The sequence below is a fragment of the Mercurialis annua genome, linkage group LG1-X, assembly GCF_937616625.2.
Source record: "Mercurialis annua linkage group LG1-X, ddMerAnnu1.2, whole genome shotgun sequence".
NCBI lineage: Eukaryota > Viridiplantae > Streptophyta > Magnoliopsida > Malpighiales > Euphorbiaceae > Mercurialis > Mercurialis annua.
The window spans coordinates 6,709,635-6,715,891 of NC_065570.1; positions in this window are offsets into that span (position 1 = coordinate 6,709,635).

Below are 6,257 nucleotides of genomic sequence, written 5' to 3' on the forward strand. Positions count from 1 at the left end.
CGGAACCATAAAATTTTATGTAGGTAGGACGATTTTTTTTAATCAAATGATACATTATCTAGACTGAATTATATGTTGATTGATTTTTTATTTTATTTTTTTAAACAAAACAACATATTTTTAGATCAAACTAAATGTTGTTTGACCTTGTTTCATTTTTTAGGCCAAGCAACTTATACTAAAGTTAAAATTTTCAAAATAAATAATTCGATCTTCTGGTGAAATAATTATTCGTTAGTTGTCAATTTTTAACATTTTGAAACCGGAATGAAATGTCCACCCTACCTCGCCCCACCTTATTTTCGCCTCGGTTCAAAGTTGAAACATTCTCTCTAACCCGAGTTATCATTTGTGAAGCGACAATTTTGATTCGGAACAATCAGCTTATTATTTTACTGTAAGTGGAATTGCTTTACAATTGCCAATCAATTGGTTTTATTTCCAAATTCTTAAAGTAAATTTAAAACAAATTGGCCAGGGCTAGTCTTCTCATATCTTCTGCATCTATTATAGAATTTTTTTTAGGTAAACTCAGTCTAACACGTCATCCGTGGACTAAACCAATCATATTATAACATCTCATTAAAATGAGGGTATTCTTATAATATCATTATTCAAAAGTGTATGCAAATAACAAATAAACTTACAACAATATTTTTATACTTTTATACTGAAGTCACTATATATTATGATAATAAAAAAGCTTTAGAATTTTAAATTTTGACAAATTGATTGGATTATTTACCTCTAATGATATAAATACTATGAAAATAAAATAATATTTTAAAGATACAATTGTTGAATCTATTTTTAGATTTTTTTATAAATGGTTTATAAATGGGCTTAGAAGTTAGAACCATAAAGGCTAACTCCAAGACAAGATCTATAACTTTAGGTCCAAGCAAAATTAGAGAGAAACATGTGTAAATGGCATAATAACTGTGCATCGGAAGTTGAAGACAACAGACTACGTGCTCATATTATTTTCCTGAGGTTAGAGGAATTTTTTTTAAAAAAAGATACATCAAATTCTGGATTCGAGGAGTTTTATAAAACGTTCTTGATGGAAAAAAATGTGAATTCAATTGAGTTGAATAAGCTTTGATAGGTCTAAACTTTGATTAATCACGAAAACTAATTGCTTCGACTTTTCTTTTGCTTCGACTTGATCATCTCTAATTAGTATATGAATTTTCTAAGAATTAATTATGGAGACGTACCTCTTATTAATTATACTTGTATTTTCTAATCTTGTGTGCTTCAATTATTTTTATACTCCAATCTTTTCAATTTATGTTCGCGCTCCTTCTTTAAACATTTGTGTTTTTTTTGTCTTTTTAACGTCCTCTTCCTACTTCGTCTATTTGCTTCAATCTCGTTATTTTTTTCTTGTTTTAAAAGTTGCAGTTTTTAATTTATATATTTCTCATTAGTTTTTTTTCTTCAAATAACTGAATTTCATTTGATTCGCTCTGCCTTTAATCCCGCCACTATAAAAGATATGCTCAAGCAAGTCAACAAAAAAGATAACAGAAGACGATGTCGCAACGTCAATTGCTTCTGCCTTTTATGTATTTAGATCTATAATTGTATTAATGGTTTGATTTTAAATTTGTTGTAATAGTTTGATTTTATATTTGTGAAGTTAAACTTTGGACTTGTTTTGAGGTAAATAAATGTTGGGGCGATGACAAGATTATCTAAAATTTTAAAAATATTTACAAAAGTACCAGTAAACTTTTTTTATTTACAAAAATATGACTGATTTAAAATTAATTACAAAAGTATCAAAAAATGAAAATTAATTACAAAAGTACGATTTGTATAATGTCGGTATAATTATGGTATAATTTTGGAATACTAAAACTATAAATCAGATAATTTAAAAATAATATTTGGTTTATTATTGGTATAATTTCAGTATATTTTCAGTATATCGATTATAAATTTTTATATATTTTTTCTAGTTGATAACATGTATTTTTTTTTATATGTACTTTTCACTATAGTTGGTAATGAACTAGAGAATTTGTATATTGTTGGTATAATTTTAGTATATTGTTAGGTTAATATTTAGTATGCGATGTGGTGTAATGTTGATGTAATAATAAAATTTCAGTATATTTTGATGTGTACACTTTTGGTATACTGTTGGTATAATTTTGGTATATTATTAATTTAATTTTTAGTATACGATTTGATGTAATTTTGGTAAATTTCCATTTAATATTAATAAAATCTCAGTATGTATAATGTCGGTATAATTTTAATATAATGTTGATATATTGTTAGTTTATTAGTATACTGACATTATACCCACAGTATACACCGTATGTTTGATATTATTTTTTATTTTTTTGTACTTTTGTAAATATTATTAATATTTTTGTAAATAAAAAAAGTCAACATGTAGCTTTGTAATTATTTTCATTTTTTTGATAAATGGTGTAATTTCCTCATAAATGTTTAATATGTGTTTTATTATTTGTAAAATATACCTCAAATTTGAAACTTATTTTTTTTAACTCTTTTACTCTATTGCTTTTGAGTAAATTACTCTGAGGCCTTTCACATTTGTCATAATTCACAATTTCGTCCATTATGTTTGAAAATCAAATGATATGGTCCTTTATTTTTAATTCTGTCAACTATTTAGTCATTCTGTCTATTTTGGGTGTTAGTCAAATGAGTCGACGGAGTAAACTTTAAAAAATTAGAATTATGATTATGTTGAAACTGTTTTTAAAAAAAGATTGCAAATTATATTTTTATATAAACTATTTGAAACTTTTTGAAATTCTTTTATAAACTATTTTTTAGAAACTGTTGCAAAATTGTGCTTAAAATCGTTTGAAATCATTTGGAATCGTTTTGTTTTTCAAAAACATGCTGGAACCAGATTTGGAGTAAAAGTCCAAAGCACAAGAATAAAAAGAAAAACTCTAAACGCGCTGGAGTATAAATTTCAAGTAACGGTTTTGAGATTAAATTTTACAAATATTTTTTTTTTAGATATTTATGTAAAAATCCCTTTTAAGAATTCTAATGGAATTAGACTACTTGACTTTGGGCCTTATCTCTCATATTGGCAGGCTTGGAGTTTTCTAAGCCCACTGAATGCCTCTTTGTTAGAACTTCCTACGATGGGCCTCGTTCATCTCTCCATTTCATAGTTGAACTCATAAATAAAACAATTAAAGTGTAATTTTTCAATTTTCAATTTGTTATTATGATTAAAGGAATTTAATTTTTATTATTTAATTAAAGCATATACAAGTCCGTGTACTTATTTTTTTAACTTCGTTCCTAAGATATTTTTATTTATTTAGTTTCTGTATTTTATTTTTTTAATTTTATTTTTAAAACATTTTTTTTCTTTATTTAATCTCTGTATTTTATTATATTTTTTTTATTCAATCCTTGAATAAATAAAATTAGGAGGTGTTGTACACTCTCCGTTAGTTAGTAGTAAACGGATTAAAATGGACCACATATTGTTTCCTTTTCCTCTCCGAATTCTCTTCATAAACGTGTCTTTTTAATATTTTAATAAAAAATATATTTAAATTAGTTCACTGTTAACTGACGAAGAATCTACAACACCTTCTAATTTCCGTCTCTTCAAGGACTAAATAAAGAAAATGGTTAAATATAGGGACTGGAAAAAGACAAAAATCTTAAGGATGATGCAATTTTTTTAGTAAAATATACAACTTTTAGGATAGTTTATGCATTTAATCAACAATATTATTTAATTAAATTTAGTATGATATATGTTTAAAATGTTACGATTTAAGGTTTATTTTAATTTTAATTTTAATTTTTTTATATTGCTTACTTTCTATATTTACTGAATTTGGAAAGATGTTGATTAATTTAAAAAATGTATCAAACGTTATGTATTTTTTTTACAATTAAACAAATTGCCGATTTTAACATGCCTTCTTACGTGACACGATTTAATAGTTTTATCGAGTCATATATACGTAATTTGGCCAACAACGAGTCGTGTGCATCAAATAAATTAATAAACTAAAAGTATGTATATAATTGCAAAAATTAATCAGATGCGATTAAAGCGTTAAAACCGTTGAATGTTGCACATATTTATTATTAACACATTTATAAATTAGCAACTTTTTTTGATGACTTTAGGACGGAGCCCGACCACTTAGGTAAACCTCAGTGGACCATTGTCAGAGCCTTCTATTTAATACGGGCCTTAACAGCTCGTTCAAGTGCTTCCAACAAGTCCCGTGTGAGATATGAGATTTGGACTTGTGACCTGTCTTTTGTTTGTTACTGTCCACACTTGAAACCAACTGAACTAACCCGCCGTGAATATAGAAATTAACAACTTTTTAAGGTGCTTTTTATGTTATTCTTATTTTTCAAGTAATTTTTTTTATTTTATAAAAAAACTATATATTTAATATGTCAAAATCAATTTATATGATTAATTGTAATATTTGTTGAATGTTTCATAAAAATTACATTATAACTTTTGCAATAAATTAGATTAATTACTTAACAATTTTTATTAAATGAACATAATATTTGCAAAATAAATTAAAATTATTGAAAAAAAAAAGTAATGCCAGACAATATCCTTATGCTAGAAGAAGTAGACCCATATTCATGTGTCATTCATTGACGACATGATTAAATTCGTGAATGTTTTTTTATGGCCAATATATATTTTCTGTCGGCTATATTATTTTGTAACTCAGTAAAGATTTTCCACTTCGTTATGTTCCCTTTGTTTTCTTTTTATTCAGTTACTATAAAGCTATTGTACATCTTCAATAATTTTTATGGGGATATTATTACCTAGTCCCGGTCCATGAATTTTCCATGCACCTACCCAATGAGGTGTTAGAAAGTCTAATATAATTTTCTCTTTTTTTTATTATTTTCTCTTTTTTTCATTTTTCTAACACCTCATTGGATAGGTTCATGAATTTTTCATAAACCGGATCTAGATAAAAACTTCGCTTTCTATGGATAGTTGAATATGTCGCAAATAATGCACTTGTAGTGCACTGTGCACTCATCTTTACTTTCCTGCAAAACTTGTAATATTGAGCATTTAAAATCACTACTATGACGAGTAATGAAATCAAAAATTAAATACGAGTTTAAAAGAAAAATAATACTCCATAATTAGTGACTTAAAGAAAATGAGATCATTAAAGAAATATTAAAATGATAGAGACAATTAAAAGTAATTAATGATTGGTGATTGGAAGAACAATCTCTCGCACGTCCTACTGTAGAAATTTACCAATTATCATGGTACTATATTATTAAAAGTAGGAGTAGTATTTGTTGTGTTATTAATGGCCGGTGAGACTTAACGCAAGTGGTTAATATTCTTCGGTGCATTATTGAGATTTCGGATTTGAGTCTCAACATGGTCAGTCGATTAAGGGAAGTTTAAAATTTTAAAAATCTAACTACTAATATTAACGGCTAACGTAATTGGTTTCTACCTTTAACAAACAAAATTGTGCTATTAATCCCAATATTTAATTCTTATTAACTTGGGAGCCATATCAAAGTTATTTAAAACTTTAACAAATTAAATTTGTAAATAATAATAATAATGAATCTTTCATTAATAGATTAATATGAGTGAAATTTGATAAATATAAAATGAAAATCTCAATTAAATAATAAAATCTATATTATATTATATTATATAATTGCGTTGTTTAAATATGCAATTTGATGATCCATCTGCTCCATTCAGTAATCATTTTAAATCACAAATCAACTGTTTTATATTTAAAAAAGTACGATTGAGAAATAATCGAAAATGAAATTATTGCTAATAACAATTTAAATATCCGTTTTCAATATTTTGTAAAACTATGATTTTTATATGAGTTAATTTCATATAAAATCACCATCTTTACACGAAATTGCAAAAATAACACGACCTTTATAACGTGGCAATTCAGGGCACCACCTTTCATTTCTTTTCAAAAACAACATGAGCACATTTTTAGTGGCGTTTTTGCTAACGAGGCATGACACGTGGCGCTCCCATTGGGTGTCCAAGTCAGCAAAATTTTATCTAAAAACGTACTTATGTTGTTTTTGAAAAAAAAATGAAAGGTGATGCTCTGAATTGACACGTTTTAAAGGTCGTGTTAGTTTTGAGAATTCGTGTAAAGGTGGTGATATTATATGTAATTAACCCTTTTTATATATACCAACATACAATTACAAAGATGACATATAGCACACAATTC